The sequence below is a fragment of the Zalophus californianus genome, chromosome 6 (genome assembly GCF_009762305.2).
Source record: "Zalophus californianus isolate mZalCal1 chromosome 6, mZalCal1.pri.v2, whole genome shotgun sequence".
Taxonomy (NCBI): Eukaryota; Metazoa; Chordata; class Mammalia; order Carnivora; family Otariidae; genus Zalophus; species Zalophus californianus.
Window position 1 is genome coordinate 32,970,660 of NC_045600.1, and position 14,448 is coordinate 32,985,107.

Sequence of the window (14,448 nt, forward strand, 5' to 3'; positions counted from 1 at the left end):
AAAACTAATGAATCATGGTAAAAAAAAAAGCCATGAATTCTATGTGCAGTATTCCCCTAGCCCTGGAGTTCTCCCGTTCTCCTTGATCGGTAAACTTGGTCTTGGCTTGCTGGCTGTTCGTGCTGATCTTCTGGGGGAGGGGCCTGTTGCCGTGGTTCCCAAATGTCTTTGCCGGAGGCGGAATTGCCCCGCCCTTGTCAGTCCCAGCTAAGCAAGCTGCTCGGGTTTGCTCTCAGGAGCTTTTGTTCCCTGCAAGCTTTCCATATGGCTTTGGAGGAGGACAGTGAAAATGGCGGCCTCCCAATCTCCACCCCAGAGGAGGCAAGAACTCGGGGCTCCGCTCCTCAGTGTGCCCCCAGAGAAAAGCAGTCAGTCACTCCCGTGTCCCTGGTCTCTGGCCGCACTCCGTGCTCACCCGGCCTGTGACCGATCGTTTCTATCTCTGGCACCTGAACCCATGTGGAGTCTCCAAACCCAGCAGATCCCTGCGGTACGCTCCCGCACCGCTCCTCCCCGGGGAGGAAGGGGAGTCTCCCCAGCTCTGCCGCTTGTTGGGTCCCTGCTGGAGGAGCAGTGGCCCGACTGGGCCGCGTATCACAGTTTATGGCCACCCCGAGCTGAGAGCCCGCGCCTCGGCTCCGTCTCTGCAGCCGGCTTCCCCGCTCCGATACCTGGGAGCTCTGCTGCACTCAGGCACCCCCGGTCTTTCTGTGACCCCGAGGGTCCTGAGACCACACTGTCCAGTGAAGCTTCCACCCTCCCGCTTAGCCACTGGAGCGATGTCCCTCAGCGGAGCTACTTCTAAAAGTTCTGATTTTGTGCTCCGCTCTCTATCACTTGCCAGTAGCGGCTGATGGAGGCCCCCTCCCCCGCTGTCTATCCTCTCGATATCGCCTCAGATTCACTTCTCCACACATCCTACCTTCCAGAAAGTGGTCGCTTTTCTGTTCAGAGAGTTGTTGCTACTCTCCTCTTCGATCTCCTGTTGAGTTCGTAGGTGTTCAGAATGGTTTGATCCCTATTCAGCTGAATTCCTGAGACCAGACGAAATCCAGGTCTCCTACTCCTCCGCCATCTTGCTCTGCCCCCTAAAGTATTTTTTTTAAAGATTTTATTTATTTATTTGAGAGAGAGAGAGAGAGAATGAGAGATAGAAAGCATGAGAGGGAAAGAGGGTCAGAGGGAGAAGCAGACTCCCTGCCGAGCAGGAAGCCCGATGATGGGACTCGATCCCAGGACTTCAGGATCATGAGCTGAGCCGAAGGCAGTCGCCCAACCAACTGAGCCACCCAGGCGCCCTGCTTCAATAAAGTATTAAACTACCTAAGTAACCAGCAGGAGAAAGTAAACTTGACCCTTACCTTACTCTTTACATCAACATTTCAAATAGATCAAAGATAAAATATAAAAAATGAAACCATTAAAGTATTAACAATAGCCACTGGACAAATTTGAAAATAAGGGTGTGGTAAGACCCTTCTAATAAGATAGGAAACGCAGAAATCAAAAAAAAGAAATAAATCTTTGGGGCACCCGGGTGGCTCAGTCGTTAAGCGTTTGCCTTCGGCTCAGGTCATGGTCCCAGGGTCCTGGGATCGAGCCCCGCATCAGGCTCCCTGCTCCGCGGGAAGCCTTCTTCTCCCTCTCCCACTCCCCCTGCTTGTGTTCCCTCCCTCGCTGTGTCTCTCTCTGTCAAATAAATAAATAAAATCTTAAAAAAAGAAAGAAAGAAAGAAAGAAAGAAAGAAAGAAAGAAAAATCTTCATGACAAGAACTACCATACACAAAGCAACGTGAAAGAGAAACTGCTGGGAGCAGTGGGCTATCACAACGCGTACTGCGGACAAGAGTCTAATTTATTTAGTATTTCAAGAACTCATACACACTGCTGAGAAAAAGAGTAAACAACCCAATTGAAATGACAGGTTTTTTTTAAAGATTTTATTTATTTTTTTGACACAGAGATACACAGCGAAAGAGGGAACGCAAGCAGGGGGAGTGGGAGAGGGAGAAGCCGGCTTCCAGCTGAGCAGGGAGCCTGATGCGGGGCTCGATCCCAGGACCCTGGGACCATGACCTGAGCCAAAGACAGACCCTTAACCAACTGAGTCACCCAGGTGCCCCTGAAATAACAGTTTAAAGAAAAGGAAATACAAGTGGCTGTCCAACCTCACTCATAACAAGAGAGATGCAAATTAAAATTACACAAGGAGCTCCTTTTCACTTAACAGTTTGGCAAAGACCAAAAAGATTATCACAGAGTCCATTGGCAAAATAGTGAAGAAATAGTGATGGACTGCTAGTGCGAGAGCTGACTGTTACATTCTCCAGAGAGAAGTGTGATACCATCTAATAAAGCAAAGCACACACCTGTTGACCCAGACCTTCCACGCCCACTTCTCTGTACGACTGTCACTGCACTAATATGTGTAACAGCAAAAGCTAAGAAACCTAACTACCCCCAATAATACAGACAGCCACATACACAATGGATACTATGCAGCTGCAAAAAGGAATAATTACTTTTTAAAAAACACAATTGATAATAGAACAATCTTTGAGACATGTTAGGTGAAAAAGCTGGGAGAAGAACAGTGTATATAATATGCCACCATTTCTTAAAAAATGGAGGAAATACATGGACAATATTTGTTTGTATCTGAATAGACTATCTCAGAAGAGATGACAAGAAATGGCTAATGACAGTCGCTTCTAAAAGGACCGGGGGACAGGAGGAGGAAGCTTTTCACTGAATGTACCTTGTGTATCCTTTTGTACCTTGTGAACCTATAACCCATGACTTCTTAAAAATTAAAGTTTTTATGGCTCAGTCAGTTAAGCGACTGCCTTCGGCTCAGGTCATGATCCTGCAGTCCCGGAATCGAGTCCCGCATCAGGCTCCCCGCTCAGTGGAGAGTCTGCTTCTCCCTCTGACCCTCCCCCCCATGCTCTCACTCTCTCTATCTCATTCTCTCTCTCAAATAAATAGATAAAATCTTTAAAAAAAATTAAAGTTTTGAACAAAGAGATCCAGATCACTTTGAAACAAACTTACTGGTTTAATTTCATTAATCATTGCAACATAATAAAACAAAGCTATTTCTCAAACCAGTATGGAGACATTCTTAAACATGTGTTGCCACATTACCAGGACTTACTTCATCATTGTAATCAACACCGAAGGCCCATGGAGCAGAGCCTGTTTTGGGGGACATTCAATGTGAAACAAACATAGATATAAATCAGAGAGAGAACAAGATGAAAACACCAGGAGAACTAGTATGGGAACAGATCTGAAAATCAGGGATGAAAAAGTACTCATCAGTTGCAACACCACTGAGAATGGCCCTCTTCCTGCCACTGGTAAATCACAGGTCAGAAGGTAATGCCATTACCTACCAGGGCATTAGAGCAAGAGAAAGAACTGTAAACCTTTCTTTCCTTCCCTCCCCTTGCCTAGTCTTAAAGCCACAGATTCTAGAAGCTAGACAAGTAAAAGATTCCAAATCCAATCTTCCTACTGCAAACCATCCCCCACTTTCCTGAAAGGACTCATGCAGCACCACAAAGATATTTCCATTTCCAGCCATGAGGAGCTTGCTGCCTCTTCCCATGTCTCTACCCCAAACGTCACCAAAAAGGAAGCACATTTTTGTATTTATTTTACTCAGTAATAATGATTGTTGCCTTCTCTTGATTTTAAAAGCTGAAATAAACACACTATCTTTCAAAATAAAAAAGAAAGAAAGGAAAGAAAAAAGAAAAGAAGATAAAGGAAAAAGAAAAGAGAAAAGGAAAGGAAAGAAAACAAGAGAAAAGAAAAAGAGTTTGCTGCTAATATGCCCTTCCCTACAGCAGGCACTATTGACATTCTGGGCCAGATAATTCTTTCTCTTAAGGTTGTCCTGTATATTGGAGGATGTTTGGCAGCATCTGTGGCCTCTACCCAGTGACATGTGACAACTGAAATGTCTCCAGATGTTGCCAACTATCCCCCGGGGGGCAATATCACCCCTTTGAGAACCACTGCCCTCCAGGATAGGCCTTCAGGATAACAGAATGATACAACTTCAGTATGTGTATATTGAATAGGATTTGAGCACAGTAATGTTTTGCTTAGTGTCCCATACCTTTGGCTCAGCTAGAGTCTAACCAAGCTAACCTGCTAATCTGATCAGTCAATAGCAACTCCTCAGGGCCTAAGGGTGCTACCCATCTCCTAATTCTTTTGCTCTTCGAAATTTTTTTCTGGGCGCCTGGGTGGCTCAGTCAGTTAAGCATCTGCCTTCGGTTCAGGTCCTGATCCCAGGGTCCTGGGATCGAGCCCTGCATCGGGCTCCCTGCTCGGCGCAAGTCTGCTTCTCCCTCTCCCTCTGTGATCACGTTCCCTCTCTCTCAAATAAATGAAATAAGTCTTCAAAAAAAAAAAAAACTTTTTCTTTTCCCAGCTTAATTCTGTCTATCTCTGATCACTCCATTTGTTTACCGTGTCTGGGATCTGTACACACATAAATTTCAAAAACACCTCTCCTGAAGGAACTTTCCAGGCGTGATGGGAATGAATGATCTCTATCTTATAGGAATTTTGGTTACATGAATCTATGCATTTGTCAAAACTCAGGGAATGTACACTTGAGATTTGTGCATTTCACTGTATGTACATTTTACATGGAAAGAAAAAACCATAGACAAATATTGAACTCTAGTTGATGATATGCATCTAAAGTTTTTTAAGGGAAAGTGTCCCGATGTCTGCAATTTACATGGAAGTAAGAATGAAAGAAGATGGACTGGCAGATGGAGAGAAGAACATTTTATTATGCTTGTTTTATATATGTGATAAATGTAGCATAAAGTAGAATCTAGGTGATAAATGGATGATTGCTATAAAATTATTTAAACTTTTATGAATGTTCAACATTTTTTCACATTAAAATGTTGGAAACATGCACACACCATTTGTCATGGAAAATCAAGAAACAACATTTCAGAATGCAAAGTTGGAATACATCACCGTATTTACTCTTTTGCTTTTTTTTTTTTTTAACTTTCTAACATCATGGAAATTTTCTTCAGCTGAAGGAATCTTTGATCCTCTTTAAAGTCCAACTCAAATATCATTTCTTCTTTATGGCTTTCACCCACCCTGTCCATCATTCCCTGCTCTGGCTCCCACCCACTGTATTAAGCTCTCCCTTAAGGCAGCAGTAATAGTTTAACTTGAAGCTGAGTTAGGTAAATTCTTGTTTCCCCCATTCAGAGACAGAAACAGAACCTATGTCTTTGTGTTTTCCCAGAACCTAGAGCCAAGGTCTCCATGCAGCTAAATTTACAGTAATCTCTCTCTGGTTATTAAATCCTAGAATATTCTAATTTAATTCTTTGCAGCTTTGTGAGTACTGTAAAGATTTTGGTTCTAACAGAAGTGAATTGTGAGTCACTCCTACAAATGATACTTAGAAAAAGGACAAACTGGGGTGCGTGGGTGGCTCAGTCGGTTAAGCGTCTGCCTTTGGCTCCGGTCATGATCCCAAGGTTGGACTCAAAGCCCGGATTGGGCTCCCTGCTCAGCGGGGAGTTTGCTTCTGTCGCTCCCCCCACTTGCGCTCTCTCTCTTGCTTGCTCTCTCTCTCAAGTAAATAAATAAGATCAGGGTGCGTGGGTGGCTCAGTTGTAAAGCTTCTGCCTTTGGCTCAGGTCATGATCCCAGGGTCCTGGGATTGAGCCCCACACCGGGCTCCCCGCCCCTCGGGAAGCCTGCTTCTCCCTCTCCCACTCCCCCTGCTTGTGTTCCTTCTCTCTCTGTGTCTCTCTCTGTCAAATAAATAAAAAAAAATCCTTTTCTTTGGTAAAGTTTATTATTCAGTGATAGTACAAAACTCCCGAAGAGGGAGAGGACCTGAGAGGTTGCCCAAATGAATAAAATCTTAAAGAGAGAGAGAGAGAGAGAGAAAGAAAGAAAGAAAGAAAGAAAGAAAGAAAGAAAGAAAGAAAGAAAGAAAGAAAGAAAGAAAGAAAGAAAGAAAGAAAGAAAGAAAGAAAGAAAGAAAGAAAGAAAGAAAGAAAGAAAAAGAATGGAAGGAGGGAAGGAAGGGGGGAAGGAGGGAAGGAAGGAAGGAAGGAGGGTAGGAAGGAAGGAAGGGAGAGCACAAACTGGGCTCTGGGGACTGAAACGGGATGTAAAGCAGAAAAGAAGCTAAGGGCTTTTTTGCAGTTCAATCTTGGGAAAATTTTGGGGGTGCCTGGGTGGCTCAGTTGGTTAAGCAGCCGACTTTTGGTTTTGGCTCAGGTCATGATCTCAGGGTTGTGAGACCGATGGAGCCTGCGTTGGGCTCCACGCTCAGCAGGGAGTCTGCTCAAAGAATTCCCCGCCCCTCAACCCTGCTCACGTGCTCTCTATTTAGGATGGGTAAATAAATCTGTAAAAAAATAATATAAAGAATATTCACAGTTACTCACCATCTGGCTTATGAAATAAAACATCATCAGAAGTGGATCTAGATGTCTATTCTACTTAGAGGACTCTTTTAAAGAAAAAGAGTATAATATTATGAATAAATATCAAGCACAAGAGTGAAAACAGGAGAAGTCAGTGCAAGAAATGAATTGAATAGCACATTACAAATTCTAAAAATCTGACAATTGCCATAAATACCACAAAATTCAGAAAATGACAATATAATTTTATTAACTAATTAGCTGACACACTTAATTACCTTTTTCTTATTCTTTGGCTGCATACTTTGGCCTCTTCCTATGATGATTTTATAAAATCATTTTCTATAGAGAGAATAAAAAGATAATTCAGCCTTTCCTTGATCATGGGTTATCAAATTTGTTTTTAAAAACATTTTATTTTTAAATGTTACAGAAAGGGTGCCTGGGTGGCTCAGTTGGTTAAGCGACTGCCTTCGGCTCAGGTCATGATCCTGGAGTCCCGGGATCGAGTCCCACATCGGGCTCCCTGCTCGGCAGGGAGTCTGCTTCTCCCTCTGACCTTCCTCCCTCTCATGCTCTCTCTCGACCATTCTCTCTCTCTCTCTCTCTCAATAAATAAATAAAAATCTTAAAAAAAAAATAAATGTTACAGAAAAGTTTAAAAACAGTATGGAAAGATCCTGCATAACTGTCACTTAGCTTCCCCTAGTGTTAACATCTTAAATAACCCTAGTATTATCAAAATCAGGAACACGTTGATAGAATGCCACTAACTAAATGGCAGACCTTATTCTAGTTTCACCAGTTTTCTCATTAATATTCTATCTCTGGTCTGGGACCTAATTCAGGACCCCACACTGCATTCAGTTGTGATGTACAATGACACCTTTGAAGAGTACTGGTCAGTTATTTTGTAGAATGTCTCTAAATTGGAGTTTTCAGATGTTTTCTCATGCTCAGATTGAGGTTCTCTTCAAATGTGCTTTTAATTATTGATAGTTGCATAAATTGTGTGATTTCATACACAGTCACATACACTTGTGGTCTGTAGCATTGCTGCCCTAGAAAGAGGAATTCTGATCAATCGTTTTTTCATGTATTCACATCAAAAAAAGAAGAAATGGTACATTTTAAAATTGCATATGCTGCATTGTAGAATAATTTCCATTTTGACGAGGCATGGATGAGAGAACGAAATATTGCACTTAACCTTTTACCTTTTTTTTTTTAAGATTTTATTTATTTATTTGAGAGAGAGGGAGCACAAGCAGGGGGAGCGGCAGACAGAGGGAGAGGGAGAAGCAGGCTCTGCACTGAGCAGGGAGCCTGACCAGGGTCTTGATCATGGGATCATGACCTGAGGCAAAGGCAGATGCTTAACTGACTGAGCCACCCAGGCGCCCTACCTTTTCTGATGATTGGAAGAATTTTCTACTGATTAGCTTCTAGCTCCATACATTTCTTTTTTATTTTAGGATTTTATCATTTATTTATTTGAGAGAGAGAGAGAGGGAGCAGGGGGAGGGTCAGAGGGGGAGGGAGAGAGAGAATCTCAAGAAGACTCCACAACAAGCACAGAACCTGATGTGGGACTCGATCCCAGGACCCTGAGATCATGACGTGAGCCTCAATCAAGAGTCAGATGCTTAACAGGCTGAGCCACCCAGATGCCCCTGGCTACATACATTTCAAACCTTATTACTCATGTCCTACCCACATGATGGCAGTGCTAAGCACCATGAAATGCAGTCATACTGTGATGCAGTCTCTCCTACACCCACCCCTAAAAATCAAAGGGAGATTTCTTTTCCAGAGCAGTGAAAAGCCAAACAAGTTGAAGGTTTCGGAAAGTTATTCTGCCACATTTATTTTAACAATCTTTGATCATTATGTTTTATTTTAATGATAAAGATGTAACCTAATCACTGTTTTGATTTTACATAAAGTTGATCTAGACCCCTTTCCTGTATCTATTGGGAAGACCAAGAATCTCCCTAAGGTTTCTGTGAATTCCTGGGGGCTTCCACTGTGTGTGCAGTAGACATTCCAAAACGGTTTGGAAAGAAGGAAGGGGTTTACAATTTGGCAGCATAAATGACAATACAGAACTTTTTTTAAATTTAAATTCAATTAATTAACATATAATGTATTATTAGTTTCAGAGGTACCTGTGATTCATCAGTCTTTTTTTTTTAAGATTTTATTTATTTATTTGACAGAGAGAGACACAGCGAGAGAGGGAACACAAGCAGGGGGAGTGGGAGAGGGAGAAGCATGCTCCCCGCCGAGCAGGGAGCCCGACGCGGGGCTCGAGGCGGGGCTCGATCCCAGGACCCTGGGACCAGGACCTGAGCTGAAGGCAGACGCTTAACGACTGAGCCACCCAGGCGCCCCTATGATTCATCAGTCTTACATACTACCCAGTGCTCAGCACAACACATAGCCTCCCCAGTGTCCATCACCCAGCTGCCCCATCCTTGCATCCCCCTCCACTCCAGCAACCCTCAGTTTGTTTCCTATGATTAAGAGTCTTTTATGGTTTGTGTCCTTCTCTGGTTTCATCTTGTTTCATTTTTTCCTCTTTTCCCCTATGATCCTCTGCCTTGTTTCTTACATTCCAAATATCTGTGAGATCATATGATAATTGTCTTTCTCTGATTGACTTACTTTGCTCAGCAAAATACCCGCCAGTTCCGTCCACATCGTTGCAAATGACCAGATTTCAATTTTTGACGGCTGCATAATATTCCATTACACACACACACACACACACACACACACACACACACACACTGTGTATATATACACCACATCTTCTTTATCGATTCGTCTGTCAATGGACATCTCAACTCTTTCCATAGTTTTGCTATTGTGGGCATTGTGGGGTGCACGTACCCCTTTGGATCACTACATTTGTATTTTTATTTTTTATTTCTTTTTTTTTAAAAAGATTTTATTTATTTGACAGAGAGAGACACAGCGAGAGAGGGAACACAAGCTCGGAGAGTGAGAGAGGGAGAAGCAGGCTTCCTGCGGAGCAGAGAGCCCGATATGGGGCTCGAACCCAGGACCCTGGGATCATGACCTGAGCCGAAGGCAGACGCTTAACGACTGAGCCACCCAGGCACCCCTACATTTGTATTTTTAGGGTAAATACCCAGTAGTGCAATAAGGTAGCTCTATTTTCAACTTTTTGAGGAACCTCCATCCCATTTTCCAGAGTGGCTGCCCCAGCTTGCATTCCCACCAAGAGCGTAGGAGGGTTCCCCTTGCTCTGCATCCTCGCCAAAATTTGTTGTTTTCTGACTTGTTAATTTTAGCCATTCTGACTGGTGTGAGGTGGTATCTCATTGCGGTTTTGATTTGTATTTCCCTGATGCCGAGGGATGTTGAGCACTTTTTCATGTGTCCGTTGGCCATTTGGATGTCTTCTTTGGAGGAATATCTGTTCATGTCTCCTGATTGGATCATTTGTTCTTTGGGTGTTGAGTTTGGTAAGTTCTTTCTAGATTTTGGATACTAGCCCTTTATCTGATATGTCATTTGCAAATATCTTCTCCCATTCTGTCAGTTGTCTCTTGGTTTTGTTGACTGTTTCCTTTGCTGTGTAAAAGCTTTTTACCTTGATGAAGTCCCAATAGTTCATTTTTGCCCTTGCTTCCCTTGCCTTTGGCGATGTTTCCAAGAAGAAGCTGCTGCAGCTGAGATCGAAGAGGTTGCTGCCTGTGTTCTCCTTTGGGATTTTGATGGACTCCTGTCTCACGTTTAGGTCTCTCAACCATTTGGAGTCTATTTTTGTGTGTGGTGTAAGGAAATGGTCCAGTTTCATTCTTCTGCATGTGGCTGTCCAATTTTCCCAACACCATTTGTTGAAGAGACTGTCTTTTTTCCATTGGACATTCTTTCCTGCTTTGTCTTAGATGAGTTGACCATAGAGTTGAGGGTCCATTTCTGGGCTCTCTCTTCCGTTGCACTGATCTATGTGTCTGTTGGACAATACAGAACTTTAAACACTCCTGTTCTTAAAGTCCTTTGGCCACCCTGACACAACTTTATTCACTCGTCACTTTTACCTGTAAATTCTAGTTCATGACATTTTTCTTAACTCTCTCTTTTTAAGCTTTATTGAGGTATAATTAAGAAATCAAATGACAAGATATTTAAAGCGTAAAACGTAGTGGTTTCTTACTTCTCCTCTTTGGTGAGTCTGATCTTCTATCCTTTTTGACTGTTTGCCTGAACTCCCAAATTCCTGTATCTTCTCATACAAGACAGTTTAGCTATTTCTTTATTAAACTGTCTCTTCAGGCACCCTTCCCCTTCCTAAAGATGCTATTAAGGTATTTTCCCAAAACAAGACAGTTATCACTTCTGAGAGAAACTATGTTTTCCAGCTTTTAATGCCTTTTTATTTGACTTCTTACATAAATAGTAATAAAACAAAATTTGTACCACTTTGTAACCATGATGCATAGCAAGAAACAAGAGAGCATGAGAGTTAAGCCCTCATTTAGGGCCAGATTTCCTGGGTCCAAAATCCTGACTTTACTCAACAATAAAACAGTAAGTAACACAATTAAAACTGGGCAAAGGATCGGAATAGACATAGCTCTGTGAAAATGTTTCCAAAAATAAAATGGCCAATACATACATTAAAAGAGCTCAGCATCATTAGTCATCAGGGAAAGGTAAATCAAAATGACATTGAGACACTACTGACATCCACAGGATGACTAAAACCAATAGACAATAACAAGTATTGACAAGGATGTAGAGAAATTGGAAACCCGTATGGTGTTGGTAGGAATGTAAAATGAAGTAGCATCTTTGGAAAATGGTCCCATGGTTCCTTAAACATGTAAACACAGTGTTAACATGTTATCTAGCAATTCTATTCCTAGGTATATCTCCAAAATAAATGAAAACACGTATCTACACAGACTAGAACACGAATGTTTATAGGTATGACGTCATTATCTTCAGTGAGCCAGCAATTCCCTGGACCATCAGTCCCTTGATCTCGTCATCTCCAAGAACCTCCTCCCCTACCTCATCCCTGCCCCTCAGTCTGTCGACACCTGGAACCCCCCCGCTAACTTCCTACGTTCAGACCCCCCACCATCCCACGGCACCTCCTCCTTACCTAGCTCTCCTGTGGTGTGAATACCCACACCATAGTTATGTAGCCCCAGGAGGACCTCCAGAGCACTGCAGCCCCTCCTACCATCACTTCCTCAAATGATTCAACCGAGATGCCACACTCATCACTTTAGTCATTCTCTTGCCAATACCCTCAACCTCCTGGCCCCCTTGTCCTTCCGCGCCGAGAGCCTGAGAAAACCCCAACTCTCAATGACCCATCCATCTGTCTGCTTTGTGTGGCTGGCTGATGAGAGCTGCTACAGAAAAATCACATTGCCTTGCATGTTGATGCCGTTATAAATACATAGCCACCAGCATCACCCGGGGCCTCCAATTAAACCGTCAATCCTTTTTTTTTTTTTTATTTCCCTAATCACCACTAACCTAATCTCCACAACGATTATTTCACATGTTTGCTACTCTTCTTAAACTTCTTGCCCTTCAGTTTCAGCATGTATCCTGGCCTTCTCACGTGGACACACACATACATACAATAGGGACCATCAGAAAGAAGATTTTTCAATATTCTGCTACTAACCTCATAAATCTTTTTGAATTTGTGCTCATCACATCTTTCTCTCTTCCTAAGATAAATTTCTCTCCATCTCATCATTTATATTCTCAAAAGCAGTGTATGAGAATTACAGTTGCTCCACATTCTCATCAATACTTGGTATGGTCAGCCTTTTTTATTTTAGCCATTATAGTAGATACATGGTGGCATTTTATTGTGGTTTTAATCTGCTTACCCCTAATGACTAATGATATTGAGCATTTTTTCTGTGGCTAATTAGCCATCTGTGTATCTTCTTTGGTGATGCACTGTTCAAATCACTTGACAATTTAAAAAATGGAGTTATTTTCTTAATCCTGAGTTGGGGATTAAAGAAAAAATCTGACTACAAATACTTTATCAGGTATGTGATTTGCAAATATTTTCTCCCCATATTTCGTTTCTTTTCATTATCTTTCAAAGAGTAGAAATTCTTAATTTTGATGAAGTCCAACTTATCAATTTGCTCTTCTTTGGATCAGGCTTTTGGCGCTGTAAGTGCTACTTCTTGAAATAACTTGTTAATGCATTCTGTTACACCACAGTCCCCAGATTCCCTTCCGTGCCAGTTATCAATTTGTTGCCTCTCAGCTCCAATTCATCCTTTTTGCCTGCCCTGTGAAAGCAGAAATGGACCCTAGAAATATGTTTTTCTTTGCCGTCTGGCATGATGTTAAACTTGGGTGGCAGGAGGAAATGGGTTCGCTTGCTAGTTCTGCTGGGCTAGCCCTGCAGGTGTCTGTAGCACTAAACTCTCGTTGTGCGCACACTTTCTCTGTCGGCACTCAGTGGCCGGCAGCTTCCTCTTCAGGGTTTTGTAACAGAGTTCCTTCCATCAGACACCTCCCTGTGGACAGCTTTCCTTGGCACCCTACACAGTGGGCGTCCAGCAACGTCTCTGCCCTTGGTACACTCTACCTATCCCTCTCCAGCAAGGTCTGGGAGTGAAGGAGTCTCTTCCTCAGGGACTGTCTCTCAGCCCCAAGTGGTGGCTGTTCTATATTATATTGTATTATTTCTATTACATCTGTGTGATTACATTTTTAAAATATTATATTTTTATCTGCTCTTTTAATCTTCTTGAGTGTTCTCTTTACTTCTTCCTAGCCCACAGGTGGGCAAACCACAGGCTAAATCCAGCCTACCGCCTGTTTGTGTGAATAAGTTTTCCTGGAACATGCTCAGTCATCTATATATCGCTTAGGGCTGCTTTACACTACAACAGCAAAATTCAGCAGCTGCAATAGAGACCAGATGGCCCCCAAAGCCGAAAACATTTTTTTTCTGTACAGAAAACATTTAGGGACGCCCGGGTGGCTCAGTCGGTTGAGCACCCGCCTTCTGCTCAGGTCATGATCCCAGGGTCCTGGGGTTGAGCCCCGCATCGGGCTCCCTGCTCTGCTTCTCCCTCTGCCTGCCACTCCCCCTGCTTGTGTTCTCTCTCTCTCTCTCTGACAAATAAATAAAATCTTAAAAAAAAATTTAATAACCCCTATACTAGCCAGTTCCTCATTAGTCCAATCCCATTATGTTTCATAATTTTTGATATTAAACTCTCCCTGTTCAAATTACTGTGTGGCTTCTCTAGTCTCATTGGACCCAGTCTAACGACTCACCAACCTCTCTGTCCCTTTGTCATTGTCCATTTTCAGGCTCACCTTCCTCTACCTATCCCATAATGTTAGTGATCCCCAAGACCCTCCTCTCTGCTTTCTGTCATAGCCTCTGTAAGCCACTTGTTTGCTTACTCATCTTTCATTATTGGGTTTAACCAATGGTTTTTAATTTGGGTTCTATGAATGAAATTGCATGCAGATTTTGTGTGGATGTGCAAAAGCACATACATGTGGGGAGGTCTCCAGCCTCCTCTTTGGGCAACGTGGCTTACTAGTCAAGGGCACAGAGCCTGGATATATCCTTCTTAAGTTTGAATCCCAGTTCTGCCACAATGGCCTGGGATAATTTATTTAAACTTGCTGTTGCCTCAGTATCCTTGTCTGTAAAAAAAAAAAAAAAAAATTATAGTCCTACTTCATAGAGTTACTATGGGAATTAAGGTAGTTAATATATACAAAGCACTTGGACAGGGCCTGGCACATAATAAGCACCATTTAGGCACTGGCTATAATCGTCATTTCTAGCACTCCCTCTTGCCCTTGTGCCACAGCTAGACCAGTGTTTTCCATTGTTCTAGTGCCCCCGCTTTCTCTGACTCTAGATCTCCAGGGGACTCTTCCCTCTGCTCGGAGGACTCTTGCCTGTATGTTTGCTCACTAACTCCTGACCTTCCCTCAGGCCTCAACTCAAATGTATTT